The following is a 16922-nucleotide window of genomic DNA, read 5'->3' as shown; positions in this document are numbered from 1 at the left end:
GATGCCTTAACTTGGCTCTGGCCAGTTGTGGCCAGAGCTTCTGTACCTCTCTGTATGTCTAAGAATGGACAAATGGATAAATTTTGGATAAGTGACATTATCAAGTGACTAAATAAACATGAAAATGTACCGTGAACCTGTCTTATGTCTGATCATCTCAGAATCACTCCCAAGGGGTGAGCAGGACAGCGAGGTCTCAGAGGAGAGAACGCAGGATTTCTCCAGTCATCAGAAATACCCCTGGCCTTCCAACCTAAACGGCACCCCTAGCGCTGTTGGTTGGGTGCAGCTGAAGAAGAGAACAGACATAAGGGACGCGTTCCAGGAGGTAGGTCCATCTCCTGGCAGACCACCAATACCAGCAAACATCCACGGGCTTTTTTCAACTGAGAATACACTGAGAGAAGTTCAAAGGTATAAAGAGGCAAAAACTGAGTAATTTTCTTGAGGATTTAGAACATTATATCAAAATAGACAAATTACAGTGCAAGAAGACAATGCTAAGTGCCAAACGTCAGGTATAAATGACGTCTGTAGGAGTCCCGGGGAAGCAGTGATGGTTAGATGCTGGGGCAGCTTGTAAAGGCTCCAGGGAGGCAGTCAGGCTTGGCCTGTGCCTAAAAGGGACAACAACTTAGCAAGTGAAATGACAGGGACAGAAAGTTGGGAGGAAGGAATGGACAACTAAGGTGAAGATGAAACAATCTTGGACTTGGGGCTGCACGTAGTTTCGAGTTCCAACTGTCCTACCTCCGAGCCTCCGGACAGCACACACACCTCTTAACACTTCTGAGCATTGAGCTCCTCCTCTTCATTTTACAATGCGATTGTGAGGACAAATGAGATGATGGGATAGAAAAATTGTTTAATTATAAAGAATTATACAAATAAACTATTACTTTTATAATGGTTATTAATAGCCTTGGCTTTTCCAGCCTGCAGGCTTGTCTTTTCTTTGAAGAACACTCCAATTTTGCTTGGGGAGTTACCCTTCCTTCTCTAAATACTATGCTCTCCCCTGGCCAAGGGACGGGCATGCAGCTCAGGGAAGCTTAATTATGTTATTTCCATAGGATGTGACTCTTGAGAAGAATGACACAGGCTGAAATTATTGCCACTGATTCTCCTGGTTAGGGCCCAGAAGACACTATCCTTTAGTTCCTATAACTTAAGACCTACCTTGATTCTTATCCTTTCTGAGTCTGCCCCCCCCTTTCAACTTTTCCTTGGATTCTGTAAGATGTTCCATATTCTTTCAATAAAAACTTACTTTCTCTAGTGAAGCTTTCCAAGCTCCATTTCTGTTTCTTGTATTTGGAGAACGCTAACTGAGAAGTGGCTTTAGGAGACTGAAGAAGTTGAGGGAAAAGGTGGTATCCTTCATTTATGCATACACCTAGCAACAATGGTGGGTCCGGTCCATGTGCTTAGGAAATATTAGCTGAAGTAAAACAGGTACATATGGCCTGGACTGAATAGAAGTGTTCATATGATGAAAAGCAGGAAGTTAACTAATATAAAGAAAGGCATAGGTACTACAACGAGGAAGGCCTTTAATGACCAAATTCTTTATTATTTCAGAATCGAGAGGGCTTGAAAGATTTTTACTCAGAGTTGCAAGGTGGATGGGTAAGGGACTGATGTAGGAAAAGCAGTGTTTTAGAAAGATTAATTGGAAAGACAGGGAAGAAACTAACTCTCCTCAGTCCTTTCTAGGCTCTGGCCCAAATGCTACCCATGGATTACCATGAAAATTAATCAGTTCCTCACAACGGTCTATGACATGGATACCCATTTTACAGATGACGAAACAGAGTCACAGACTGGCCAAGTAATATCCCTAAGGTCAAATATCCAGTAAATTGTAGAGTTGGGATTGAAACCTGGGAAGTCTGACGGGATTGAAACCTGGGCAGTCTGACGGAAGAGTCTGTGCTTCAACTACTACATTGCTCTGCCTCCATGGTATGACTATGCAGATGGAGAGAAGACAGTTTTCAAGGAAGCAGTAAAGAATCCGAGTCATAAGGGTCTGGGGTAGAGTGGTGGCTGTTGGAATAAAGAGTCGTCAGGACTTGGCCTCACTGGATATGGGCTGATATTTGGGGGAAATCAAGGGCCAAAATTAATTAGTCAGTAATTTATCCATTCATTCCATAAATGTTTATTGAGCATCTACCAGATGCCATGCACTGTTTTATCTGCTAAGGATGCCACGGTGAGCGAGGCAGGCAAGATCTTTGCTATCATAGAGTACAGATTATCTGAGAGAAAACAGACCACAAAACAATTAAATTAAAAAGGACCTCAAGTAGCAATAAATGCTATGGTGAGAATGAAAAATAAAAAGATGGAGAAGGATTATGGCCTGCTTATACAGACTGAAAGCTCTCTTTGAGAAATTGAAGTGTACATTGAGACCTGAATGATGGAAAGGAACCAACCATCTAAAGACCTTGAGGCAAGTGTCCCAATTGAGAGACCAACAACTACAAAAACCCCAAGGTAAGAATGAGCAGGGCATGAAGAACCCAAGTAAGGCAAGTATGTTTGGGGTGTAGTGGGTAGAGGGTATAGAGGTGAAGACCCTGTAGTGAACAGAGCCTGCTTTATACAAGGAACTGGATGCCAGGATTATGGGGATTAATTAATTAATTAATTAATTTTAAAAGACTTTATTTATTTGTTAGTTAGTTATTTGAAAGAGAACATGAGCAGGAGGGAAAGAGAACCTCAAACGGACTCCATGCTTTGCGTGGAGCCCAACGTGGGGCTTCACATGGGGTTTCGTTTCAGGAGGCTGAGAACATGACCTGGGCAGAAACCGAGAGCTTGATGTTTCACCACCACCTAGATGCCCCAGGTTGGAAGGCTTAAATACAGCAGTTACCTTCCAAATTCTGTTTCAGAGAAGGTCACTGGCTAATGTGTGAGAAAGGAATAGCAGCAGAACAAAAGTGGAACCAAGCACCATGTTAGGAGACAGTAGCAGCAGTCCACTTGGTAGTGATAGAGGTGGGCCTCAGGAATTGGGGAGACAGTGTGAAGCAGAGCTAACGAGATTTACTGATGGATGAGACATGGAAGGAGAAGAAAGGAAAGGATTTCTAAATATTTGCTCCAGTGACCAGGTGGATTGTGCTGCTTTGTATTGACATGTTGACAAAAAAAGGGAGAAGGCAGGTATTTTAGGTCTTGGAAATTTTGTTTGGAGTATGGTAATGAGATGCATTTTAGAAATTCAAGTGGAAATATTAAGAGGCCAACTGGATCTAAAAACCAATTTTGGGAGTGCCTGGATGGCTCTGTCATTAAGCATCTGCCTTCAGCTCAGATCATGATCCCAAGGTGCCAGGATTAAGCCTTCATCCATTGTCTCCCTCTCCATCTCACTCCTCCTCCTCCCTCCTTCTCCTTCTCTCACTGTGTCTCTGTCAAATAAATAATAATTTTTGAAAAGCCAATTGGGGTAAATTTCAAGGCTAGAGAAGTAAAACTCAGAATCACTAGAAATATGGATTTTCTTCAAAGCCATGGGGATGGATGACATTACCTAGCGAGAAGGTATAGATAAATAAGAGAAAAAAACCCAGTTCCATACTACGGAGCCAGCAAAGGAATGACTAATAAGGACAGAGGAAAAGCCAGCAGCGAAGTATCTTTAAGCCAGGACAGAATGGGCCAATGCTGCTAGGTCTATCAAGATGAGAACAGAAATGTTACTGTGGGATGTGGAAATGAGCAACTCATTGCTGGTGTTAGTATGCAATTTCATACTTTCTGGAGGGTCAGAAAGCCTGTTGGAAGGGAAAAGGAGAAAATAGGAGTGATGCGATAGAGGCAGAGACTACAGACAACTTTTCCAAGAGATTTTGCTGCGAAAGGGGTAATCTAATGAGGTAGTAGACAGCAGATTGTTACAGAAATTTTTTTAATGCACAAAACTTAAAGTTTTTTGTCAATAAGAATGATCTGTGGAGAGGGGATAATTGATAATGCAGTATAAAAAGAATCCTATTTACTACAAAGCTGTGATCACCAAGACAGCATGGTACTGGCATAAAAACAGACACATAGACCAGTGGAACAGAGTAGAGAGACCAGATATGGACCCTCAACTCTATGGTCAAATAATCTTTGACAAACAGGAAAAAATATACAGTGGAAAAAAGACAGTCTCTTCAATAAATGGTGCTGGGAAAACTGGACAGCTCTATGTAGAAGAATGAAACTCAACCATTCTCTTACACTGTACACAAAGATAAACTCAAAATGGATAAAAGACCTCAATGTGAGACAGGAATCCATCAGAATCCTAGAGGAGAACATAAGCAGTAACCTCTTCGATATCAGCCACAGCAACTTCTTTCAAGATATGTCTCCAAAGTCAAAGGAAACAAAAGCGAAGATGAACTTTTGGGACTTCATCAAAATCAAAAGCTTCTGCACAGCAAAGGAAACAGTCAAAAAAACAAAGAGGCAACCCACGGAATGGGAGAAGATATTTGCAAATGACAGTACAGACAGAAGGTTAATATCCAGGATCTATAAAGAACTCCTCAAACTCAACACACACAAAACAGACAGTCATATCAAAAAATGGGCAGAAGATATAGACAGACACTTCTCCAATAAAGATATACAAATGGCTATCAGACACATGAAAAAATGTTCATCATCACTAGCCATCAGGGAGATTCAAATTAAAACCACATTGAGATATCACCTTACACCGGTTAGAATGGCCAAAATTAGCAAGACAGGAAACAACAAGTGTTGGAGAGGATGTGGAGAAAGGGGAACCCTCCTTCACTGTTGGTGGGAATGCAAGTTGGTGCAGCTTCTTTGGAGAACAGTGTGGAGATTCCTCAAGAAATTAAAAATAGAACTTCCCTATGACCCTGCCATTGCATTACTGGGTATTTACCCCAAAAATACAGATGTTGTGAAAAGAAGGACCATCTGTACCCCAATGTTTATAGCAGCAATGGCCACGGTAGCCAGACTGTGGAAAGAACCAAGATGTCCTTCAACGGACAAATGGATAAGGAAGATGTGGTCCATATACACTATGGAGTATTATGCCTCCATCAAAAAGGACGAATACCCAACTTTTGTAGCAACATGGACGGGACTGGAGGAGATTATGCTGAGTGAAATAAGTCAAGCAGAGAGAGTCCATTATCATATGGTTTTACTTCCTTGTGGAGCATAACAAAAAGCATGGAGGACATGGGGAGTTAGAGAGGAGAAGGGAGTTGGGGGAAATTGGAAGGGGAGGTGAACCATGAGAGACTATGGACTCTGAAAAACAATCTGAGGGTTTTGAAGGGGCAGGAGGTGGGAGGTCGGGGTACCAGGTGGTGGGTATTATAGAGGGCACAGATTGCATGGAGCACTGGGTGTGGTGCAAAAATAATGAATACTGTTATGCTGAAAATAAAAAATAAATTAAAAAAAAAAAGAATCCTATTTGCAGGAGGAAATTCTTTAAGGCTCCAGAAGCTGATGTGTGTTGGGTGTTGTGAACACTTGACTTTCGATAGGAAGAGCCTGTCTTCCATGAAAACAGGCAGGAAGGCAGGACTGCAGAAACTACCTCATTGCATTTTATTTTAATTGGAAAAGCTGAGATTTCAAGTCTGGGTAACTTGGAAAATGTTGGAACAAATCCCACGCACACCAAAGAAAATCACCACAGGTGTAGGAGACTTCACAGGGTATACAGAGAAAGGAGCAGAGGACTCAGAAGTCACCTCACCCGTCTCTGTTGGAAGTGTCCTCATTAGCTGTGCTTGTGCTTGTCTTTCACATAGTAGAGACTGGGGGAGGCGGAAACATAACTTTGGGCATTCCTAAAAGGAATTTATAATATTAGTCCTTAAAAATTGGTTGCAGGGATATATTTCATGCCTTTGAGGAAACCAGGGAGCATAGAAATATATAGAGAGAAAAAAATATATAGAGAAATATGTAGAAATATAGAAATATATATATTTCCAGACATATATATTTCTATGTATATATATCAGTTATGTTAATTGGAACTGTATGTTTTACTTACCTATTTTTTAATTTAAATCTAATAAGCCAACTTATAGTACATCACTAGTTTTAGATATAGTGTTCAATAATTTATCAATTTTGTTTAACACCAAATGCTTATCATATCACTTGCCCTCCTTAATGTCCACCACCCAATTAGCCCATCCCGCCGATCTCCCCTCCAGCAACCCTCAGTGTTTTCCCTAGAGCTAAGAGTCTCTCATGGCTTGTCTCCCTCTCTGATGACTTCCCATTCTGTTTTTCCTCCCTTCCCCTATGGTCCTCCGACCTGTTTCTTATATTCCACATGAGTGAAATCATATGATAGTTTTCTTTCTCTGATTGACTTATTTTGCTCAGCATAATACCCTCCAATTCCATCTACAACAATGTAAATGGTAAATACTCATGCTTCCTGATGGCTGAGTAATATTCTATTTTATATACACACCACATCTCCTTTATCCAGTCATCCGTCGATGAACATCTCGGCTCCTTCCACAGTTTGGCTATTGTGGACATTGCTGCTATGAACATTGGGGTGCAGGTGACCCTTTGGATTGCTTTGTATCTTTGGAGTATTGCTATTGCTAAAAAAAAAAAAAAATCAACGGAGTAAATCTGAATATCTAATTGACTTCATCAGACAATTCATGAGTCCTGTCTAGCAGGTAGACGGGAACTCCAAAAGGCCACAGAAGAGAAAGGTTTATAAAGGGAGGACAAGGAAGCTAGAAACAGGAAAAAAAAAGATTATTTCAGGTGCAATCACCTTCACTTGGGTTTTAGTAGGTGGATTACCTCATCTTCCTTTGGGGGTTGAGGAGGGCCCATGACAGATCACCTTATTGTACTGACCGGAAAATTCTCTAACTGATTGGTTAAGACTCCCTTTCTGGAGTGTTGAAACTGAGTTAGGCTAGGTATTAAGTCTTGGCTTACTGACTTGAGATCTTAACCTAAGTGACAACCATTTTAGGCCTACGGCTTTCTATATATATATTTAACAGAGTCCAGGGCCCTAAAAATGTTCTTGAATGAATGAATGAATGAATGAAGTGATCTGAAGAACTTGGAAAGCGAGGAACTACATTCTTCCAGGAGAGGGGGAATAGTACATGAAAGAAATGAAGCTTTCATAAATCTAATGCTTTATCTCTAAATTTAAAACAAAAAGGCTTCAGTTGAGAGGAAGCAGAGCTAAGGTAGAAAGTCTTAGGAAAGGTAACTCAACTTTTATGTAGTTCTAGAAATGACTATCAGAGCAACTTAAAAGGCTCCAGAGAAGGCTGTGACCCTACATGACAGTTTTATGTGTGACAGTAGTATCCCACCACGGGTCCTGAGGAAGAAAAGGCAACATGAATTAGTGTAAAGAAGCCTCATTAACAAAGTGTCCTATTTAGTGCCTAAATAGAATCCTGACTGTCGTAGAGTGTCTTCTGTGGCAGGGCATAAATTTGATATCCCTGCCTATCAGTCAAGTCTTGATTCAAGAGTATCGGGTTTATTATGTGAAAAAAAAATCTGCAGTTAATCACCATAGGTAGCAACATCTAACAAAAGATTCTAGTTATCGTATTTTCTTGAAGAATGGTGAGCGCCTTTAAGAATGTGCAAACTGAATATTTTAGTATCGGTTAGGAGGTAAGTTACCAGTTCAGTAAATTCTTTAAAAGGGAGTTTGTAGATTTTTGGGTAGAGTGCATCTAAAATCAGTGGGAGATTACACCGATAGCTTTTGCAGCATTGGGCAGAGCCAGTAGATGGTGGTCTTAAGTTACAAGTTGCTATTATAGTAACACCTGTCAGCATGTGAAGTAACTACTGCTTTTCACAAAATGTCAAAATTTACTTTTCCATTCATTAGATGCCATAAATTGGAAGATGATGGCACAAGAGAACATTCTGAGATATGTTAACAGTTATTTTTTAAAAGCACACTTTTAAAAAAAAATCATAGGAAACTTGTAACAACACAGCATTTAAAATCATGTAATGCTCATATCAGAATGTGATATAAATGGCTGTATCTATTGTTTATCTTTTTTCAAGAATGAAAGAGATTTTTAATTTCTTAATAAGAATGCTCTCTTTTGGAATTCTCAAAAACCAAGACCAGCTCTAAGCTGTAATACCTAAGTAAGATATCCACTTAACATTCTCTATTGTTAAATGCACTTTAGAGATTCAGTTGCAAGAGTCTTACAATACCTTGTGATTATGCAGACTGAGTAGAATTAAAGACTTTGGAAATTAATTTTGAGTTGAAATATTAAATTAAGTAGAATGTTTTATCATAATGGCATAATTTAAAACTAACTAAGAATAGCATCAATAATAATCATGATCACTCTCCTTTCATTAAAAGAAGAGATTCAGCACTAAATTATTAAATGATCAAATTTATGGTGCCCAAGTTAGTAAAGATTTTGTAGTAGTGTAAATCATGCTACATGATTTCTGTCTAGTGACTATGGCAAATTAGTCACTCTAGTAAATTTTAGAGGGTGTTAATAATACAAACACTTCAGTGTTGGAAGCTTTGGTAGAACAATACTCTATACATCCTTGGACATTCAAATATTCCTTTTTTTTTTCTTCCAACAGTGTATTATCTAACTGCCAAGGGTAGTTGCAGGGATGGACAATTACACCTTGAACAAAAGAAAAGGGTAAGCCTTTTATTTTTATAAGCCAACGATTTATGAGAAGTGATTTCTGCTTTCCAACATTAACCTTTGACCTCCTTCTATTCAACAGTCTTCTGATTTTACTCTGAAATTGTACTGTGTTCTAAGCAGAACATATGTTGCTCATTTTCTTTAATGATTCTCAGATCAACTCAACTTTACAAACCAAAAAAAAGGCAAGAAATGATTTGCTTTCCAGCTTATTTAAAATGTATATACGTGATTTCCACCCCCCCATAACTGAATTAGCTCTACCAACATATGAGTTATGAAATAGGTAAGCCACCTAAAGTAGAGAGCAAACACACATCAACCCCTTGAGCGATTAGGGTGGGTTGGTGTTAAGGTAGAGGGAGATTTGCTTTGTTTTATAAGTTTCTTAAGGAAAGTTTTTATAGCTGTTCTAATGTACACATATACTATACACTTGTCTATATTTAATATCATTAAGTATTTCCTTCCTCTTTAGCCATGGATATGGTTTTGGGTACTTGATCTATATTTCGGAAAATTATCAGATCTGAGAATCCCAAATGTCATGTAATATTGCAACGGATTAGTACATGTATAAAAATGTTATGAATTGGGACGCCTGGGTGGCTCAGTTGGCTGGATGACTGCCTTCGGCTCAGGTCATGATCCCGGAGTCCCGGGATCGAGTCCCGCATCGGGCTCCCAGCTCCATGGGGAGTCTGCTTCTCCCTCTGACCTCCTCGCTCATGCTCTCTCTCACTGTCTCTCTCTCTCAAATAAATAAATAAAATAAAATAAAATAAAATAAAATAAAATAAAATAAAATAAAATAAAATAAAATAAAATGTTATGAATTATCTGAATCACTCCTCAGAATTTTGTCTTCCATAGTCCAAAATATCAATGTATGTGGAGGTTTTAGTACTACAAAGACTATATGTTACATACCTGTTAATTCATAATTCAACTTTTAGAAAACTTTGGGAAATAAATCACCTAACCAAACTTACTATTATGGGTTAATTTCTGAGAATGTTAGAATTATTTTGGACCAAGAATGTTAATTTAGAGCAAACCAGTCACTTGTTACTTTTCTTTTACCTAGTAATGTTTTGGCCATGAGTTTATCCTATGCCTTTAGCACTACCCAAATCATTTTGGCAAAATAGATTTTGCAGCAGAAGATTCTTATTAAAAACATGGATTGAAGTGGTGTGGTGCAAAACCCAGGTCGTGCACTTTCCTTCACAGAGCTTTGGGGCATCATTAACAAGAGGTTAGTTACTAATGATCACACGTTCATTTATCCAGCACGTTCATTGTACTTTATATAAAGGGATGTGCGAATAAAATCAACATAGTGGGTATATCTATAGTATCAAAGTCAGCGTAGCTTAAGATAATTTCCTTAAAATATTAATTCAACAGCTGGGATATTCAGTAGAGAACTACATGCATCATACTGAGGCGTTTAACTAGACTCAGGAGTCAGACACACATCTGAAAACATGTATCGACTCATTAGTATTGTTTCAGTAACTGCTTTGGCTTTTATGTAACACAGGAAATAGGAAACCATAACATCGTAAATAGTGTTAAACTGAACCTATCCATGTAGCCAGAGCAATTTTAAGCCAATCATTTCTCATTAGGCTAATGCTACTAAAGTTTCTTATTCAGATTTTTTTTTTCTTTTTACTTCTTTTGGCTATTCAGTGGCCAATGAGGTGTAATAAGTTTTAGCAAATTGGGGCTGAGGTCTCTTAGGTTAGCTTTATTCTCTGCTGTAAATTACAGCAGCTTTATAACTGCTTAATACAGCTCTTGAATCAAGAAATGTCACACCTGAATTTTCCTGTTCAAGCTGAATGACTGGCATTAGGGAGAGAGAGAAAGAGGGAGAGAAAGTGCATATGCTCCTGGAATTCAGGATTAAACCTGCTTTCAGACTGTCATACTGATTTATATTTTAACCGTTGAGCAGCTGAAGTGGAAACTAAATAGAATTTTAATTTACCAGCATCTTCCCATATATTTTCTCTTTCCAGATTACAGTTTGGCAAATTGTTGGATTTGTCAGTGCACTCTGTGGTACCTCCTGTTGACTCTGAATTGGATTTTGTATTTTGGACTTTATTTTTGATTTCAGGCTCCAAACTCGCTTCTTAGACTTCACATCTGTTTTTTAAGCATCAGAAAACCAATTGCGGCTATAAGGACCATCTCTGATGAAGCAGCAGACTTACATAAGAAGACGGTATGACAATAAAAAAGGTACTAGTGTAGAAGTCTCTCTTCTCTTAGCAGCTTTTAATAGGTCAGCAAATGTGACTTGTTGGCTGTTTTCCTGTCTTTCTCATTGACAGTTCATTACAAAATGAGGTAGGTTATTTTTTTTTCTGACTAGATTAGCAAAAACAGAAAAGTAATTAATACATAAAGTACCAAATATGAAATATTACTCTGCACAGAGGCATTTCACACTTCATTGATTTCATGAGTGGGCCAGAGGTGCCAGAACAATAATTAATATGTTGTAAGGGAAAAATTATTATGCAAGGTCAGCAGCATTTGAAGACTTTACAAAGAAGAGGCATGAAAAGATGTTCTGAAACTGTTTCTTAAATAAGGCTTACAACTGGATTTTAAATGAATATTGGAAGAAATACATAGTTTTTCTATGAGAAATTGGGGATTTTTCATTTGTCACTGAAAGAATGCCTCTTTATGGAAGCATAATGTAAATCAATATACTGGGATTTGGGGAAAAAATGAATAAATACATGTGGGTACGTATAGACTTATGGATATCATTATTTACATTTCCAAACTGTCAGTGAAATATAAAAATATAAAATTCAAGGAAATTCATTTATATTATTTTTTTTAAAAGATTATTTATTTATTTATTTGACTGGCAGAGATCACAAGTAGGCAGAGAGGCAGGCAGAGAGAGAGGAGGAAGCAGGCTCCCCGCCGAGCAGGAAGCCCGACGCGGGGCTTGATCCCAGGACGCCGGGATCACGACCTGAGCCGAAGGCAGCGGCCCAACCCACTGAGCCACTCAGGTGCCCCATCATTTATATTATTTTTAACCAGTAACTGTTTTGCAAAAAGTAACAATCTCAAAAAAGCAAAAATAAAAATACCAACATGAAATCAGCTATAATCCTACTGTGCCAATATAAAAATGTTAATATTCTGGGGGCTTCTGGGCAGCTCAGTTGGTTAAGCGTCTGCCTTCGGCTAACCCCAGGGTCCCGGGACGGAGCCCCTTGCCAAGCTATCTGCTCAATGGAGGGTCTGCTTCTCCCTCTCCCTAGGCCCTCCACTTCACTAGTGCTCTCTCACTCTCTCTCAAATAATAAATAAATAAAATCTTTAAAAAAACAAAGATGTTAATATTTTGGTGTATATCCTTTTTATATTCTCTCTAGGAAATACATATTTTTAATGGGATTCTGCCATGTTGTTTTTCAGTGTGCCTTTTGATTTATATGATTATTCCCTCGTGTCATTCAGTCATTCTGTATGATTTTTAGTGGCTACATAATGCTTCACTGGATATAACATGACGTATTTAAATAGTCTTGTGTGGATGGGCATTCGGTGGTTTACGTTCCGGACAAGCTCCAACGCTCGTCCTATTGTGACCGAGCCTGTTGGACACAGCTCTAGAAACGGCTCTAGGAACGGGGGCTCTGACTGCTTCACAGGTATTGCCAGATTGTCTTCCACAAAGGTCATCTCAGTTTGTCCCCACACAGGGTCTATTTCAAAATCACTCTCAGTTGTGATTTTAAAGCTGTTCCTTACTCTGATGTCATGTGGTAAGTAATGGATTCTCCAGGATTAATTGAAAATGATTGAGAGAAAATCTCCTGAAAGACTTGCAGAAATGAAATGTTCCCAGTGATTAAGACCAAAATAAGTAAGATCATTTAATATCATGTTTTTTAATCCCCAACTGAAAACTACTAATAGCTATCATGGACGGAGTGCTTACCATGTATCAGTGAAAACCTGGCAATAAGTCTATGTGCTTTACATCAATGATTCTACATTTTATCCTCACAGTTATCCTGTGACATAAGTTTATTATGCTCCTTTCAAAAACAGGAAGCGAAAATTTGGACAGTTTATGAACAAACTGCCTAAGGTCACACACCTACTTGGTGGGGAGCTGGGATTTGAATCCAGAAGCGCCTGATTCAAAAGTTCATATTTCAGCTACTGTAAAAAACAGGAAAGGTCTTAAACCTGTGGTTCCGGAAGTACTATACCTTCAAATATCACACACGGTAGCTTATTCGTATATTTCCCAAAACCACCTTTTCCCTCAATCTGTTGTCATTTTAGTATCATGATGGGGGGAGTCTGCTTGGATCGACTCTGGATTTCTACCGCCTGGACCTGTGCTAAGAAACAGTAGGTCTCATTTCTCAAACGTGAGGTGCCAGGAAGGCCGGCGCCAGGTTGGCAGAGCAGGTTCTCATCCTTTCTTGGTACATATGGCTCTCCGGTGTGGGAAGCTATCCCTAGTCCCCCAATTTTCTCTCCTCTACTCATAAACTGGAGTCCATACGATAGTGGAACTTTCTTGTTAACCTTCTCTCTGTGAATCTGAGATGACCTAAAGAAGGAAAAAGCCAGAGATCTGGGAGGAGGGGCAGTGTTGAGTCTTCCTTAGGAAACTTCCCTTGCGGCACCAGAACAGTGTTCTGAAATGGAACCGGGGGGAGGGGTCTCCCTGAGAGGCTGTGTCTCCGGTGACATGGTTCTGGGGGGGCTGGGATGGGGAAACAGGAAGACGGTATGTTCCAGAAATAGTCAGCCCCAGATACAGTGGGAGTTCATAAAGGGAGAGGAAGAAAGTGTTCTCTATCCCGGATATGGGGCTCAGCAAAGGAACATAATTAGAACCAGAAATTGTCCTGTTGTGGCATTCCAAATGCATACTTGAGCCTCTGTCCTACTCATTATGAATCTTTATCCTCTCCTCTCCCTCTGCTCCCTCTCTCATCAGCAGGCTAAAGAGAGGATGCGTCTCTAGCTTAAGCTTGGGGCTTTTTGGCACGGTGCTTGATTGTCTCGGATTCCTCTTGGCAGATTTAAATTGTTAGAGAAATGAAACTCGTTTGAAAACAGTGGGCCCTGGCAGGCCCACTCCCAGGCATTGCCCAGGACTCCGGGAACAGTTGTCAGCTTGCACGGCGTTTGTCTAGGTTGGGTTTGATCTTACTCTCAGATCCCATATGGTAAGAAATAATTCAATTTTAAAGTTTTGTGTGTTTTATGGTTGTGCGGATTGAGGTCAGAAGAGGGAGAGAGGTTGCTGTGTTTGGAGTTTGTAGATTTTTTCATATTAAAACTAAAATTTAATGAAGATGGGAGATTCAGGAGAAAACTCTCTTATTTGCATGAACATGAGACAAAACTGAACAGGATTTTTTTTTTTTTTTACTTTCTCTGAATATAAATCTTTATTTGATTATTATACCCTTAATTGTAAGGTATGAAAATATAATATGGACAATGAATATGCATATATGGTCGTTTAAATATTAAAAACAATTCATGTTCTTAGTTAAAAAATAGCATATAAATGAAGAAAGAAAAGAAAATAGTACCATTTCTAGTAGTATTAGTTCTAACATAATCAGTTATCCAATGTTTAGTTTATTTACAAGAGCCTATGCAGCACTATATAAAGAATCTAGTGGTAGATAATAACATGCTTAGTGTTACTGCTGAGATATTTTCCAGCCTATTTACAAGTTTTTCTTTAAAATTATAATTGAACAGAATAATAGTAAATACTTAGGGTTAAAAACACCCCCCCAAAATTGTAGGGATAAGTTCATAGATATGCCTAACTTTTATAACCAATTTCTAGTGACACCTAGAAATTGGTGACACCTAGAGATTAGGTGTCTAGTGACACCAATACTGCTTTTGGTTACGTGATGACAAACCTCATCCTCCTTCCTCTGTCTTCATACCACCATTGGGGTGAAGTGAACAGTAGCAGCGAGGTCTGTGCACACAGAATGGGTTTCAGAGCAACCAAATGTGTATGCTGCTCCCAAGAACATTCTAGGCATCACAAATTGCCAGTGTTTTAACCACTAAATACCTTTGTTTAGCTTGGCCACGCTATCACCATTGTTCCTCTTTGACACACAGTTTCCTTCGGTTGTTACAGAACCTCGGAGAGGCAAACACGAGGCTCATTTCAGAGACTCAATTTAACATAGACTAACATGCACAATGGCACAAGGACCAGTGAAAACTTTCTGTACTTGGTGGTTTGTGGAGTTAAAATAAGTCATCATCCCTCACCTCAAACCTGACTTTTGACCTGGATTTCTTCTTTATGTCTAACCATCAGTCATCCCATTCAATGGAAGGTAAGACAGACGAGACTAAACTAGGGGTAGAGGACCAATCTGATTAAGTCTAACAGTTTGTACATCTGTGTCTGAATTTCATCACTTCTTATGATTGTACGTAAAGTACCTGCTGTTGAATGGGGGATTAAGCCCATTCCAATTATTGATGCTTTTTAACTTTACAGATGTCAAAGGCATTTCTTCAAACCTGTTCATTTCCAGAGCAAGGCTTTTCCAGATGGGAATTAGAAAGCAAGATTTGATAAAAATCTGCTTCCCTATTACTCAATACAAAGGAATATTACAGTAGCACTCCTGTTTCCGCTAATCCGTTCATTTCAGGTTTGATTTACCTTTTTTGCCTTGATCTCAAATCCATGTGGCTTTATAGGATTTATATTGCTATATTCAGGTTTTGAATGAATCACAGAGTATGCATTTTAATATGATTTCTCTGATTCCAAATCCAGGATTAACCTGTTGTTTTTTATTAAAAAGATTTTATGTTTAGACTTTAGAAGAGTGTTAAATTTCTCTAGTTATTTATAAACAGACAAAAGAAATTACATTTGTTGACTATACTAATGGAAGAAAGGGAAAAAAGGAAGCATAATTTTATAGAGAACTTAAAATATTAATACTTAATATCAGCTGTTACTTAAATCAGAGTGGAAGTTTCCTTAGCACCAAGCCTTCTGCTCCTTACGCTGACATCTTGCAGAGCTGAGACTACTGAAGCAGACCTCATCTGAATCACAGTAAAGAGAAATATTGATGACTGGTTAGGTCTTAGAAATTAGATGCTAAAAAACGAGTGACTTTAGCGCTTAAAAACCTGGAGACACTCTACTATTTTCTCCTGTGGTGCTTTTATGTTTATTTTTGGGGGGCCTTGCTAAAGTGCTTATGGGAGTAGAAAGATGCGGTAGGGGTTCCTGATATTGTTTTAAGGGATAATAATATTGTAATAGCAAAACCTTAGAGATGCTTAGAGTGTGACATGCAGTGTTCTAAGTTCTCTGCATATCGACCCAGTTAATCCCCACAGCAGCCTCCTGAGCTGATACCGTTATCTGCCTGATACAGATAAGGAACTAAGCAAGACACGGGGAGGTGACAGAAGCTGTGCAAGCTTATATGACCGGTGAGTGACAGAACCAGCGTCCAAACCTGGGAAACCTGGCTACAGCCATGCTTTCAACCACTGCCCTAGTTATGCTGACATGGTCAGACCACTAGTGTTCGGTCCATCCAAAAAATATGTAAAATAAATTAAACTCAATTAATGAGAATGAGGTAAAGTCCAAGTGAGAAATTGAATAAACAACTGGTACATTTTTATTTCCTATCTCCCCCTTTTAATGTAGAAATTCCAGATATAGGTTGCACAGCTGTAGATTTTAAAAACTGCTCATGTGCAAGACACTAAGGATTTAGTCTGTGACCCATAAGCTTTTTGGACTCATTATTCTGTAGTCTCACCCTACACTTGGGGAATAGAGATATAAAGAGGAATTTAGTTGTGAGAAGCTGACTTAAACGATCAGTGTTTGTGGAGGGCAGATACTCATTTGCCTAAGTTGGTGACGGAGGAAGAACAGAAGTTTATACGCATATCGCTAAATAAAGGGAGACACGCTACACAACAAATTGAATTTTGGGAAGATGAAAAAGGGAATGTTTATAAACATGTCTAAATGCAAACTAGCAAGTAACATAACCATTATTTATTAAAATAAATTTCATTTAATCTTTGAAGTCTTTTTAAATTTTGTGTAATTTTTTATTAAATTAGTCACCATACAGTACATCATTAGTT

General features: G+C 38.8%; 1 long non-coding RNA gene across 1 annotated transcript; it reads left to right on the top strand.

Annotated features, from left to right (window-relative positions):
• The first annotated feature begins 13833 nt into the window (after positions 1–13833).
• LOC309863758 lies at positions 13834–15415 on the top strand. The gene is made up of 3 exons (XR_014311241.1): positions 13834–13969; positions 14917–15121; positions 15289–15415. It is a non-coding gene; the product is annotated as an uncharacterized lncRNA (long non-coding RNA).
• Positions 15416–16922: the final 1507 nt, after the last annotated feature.

This window comes from Mustela nivalis, assembly GCF_964662115.1.
Source record: "Mustela nivalis genome assembly, chromosome: 4".
Classification (NCBI taxonomy): Eukaryota; Metazoa; Chordata; class Mammalia; order Carnivora; family Mustelidae; genus Mustela; species Mustela nivalis.
This window is presented reverse-complemented; position numbering and strand designations above follow the sequence as displayed.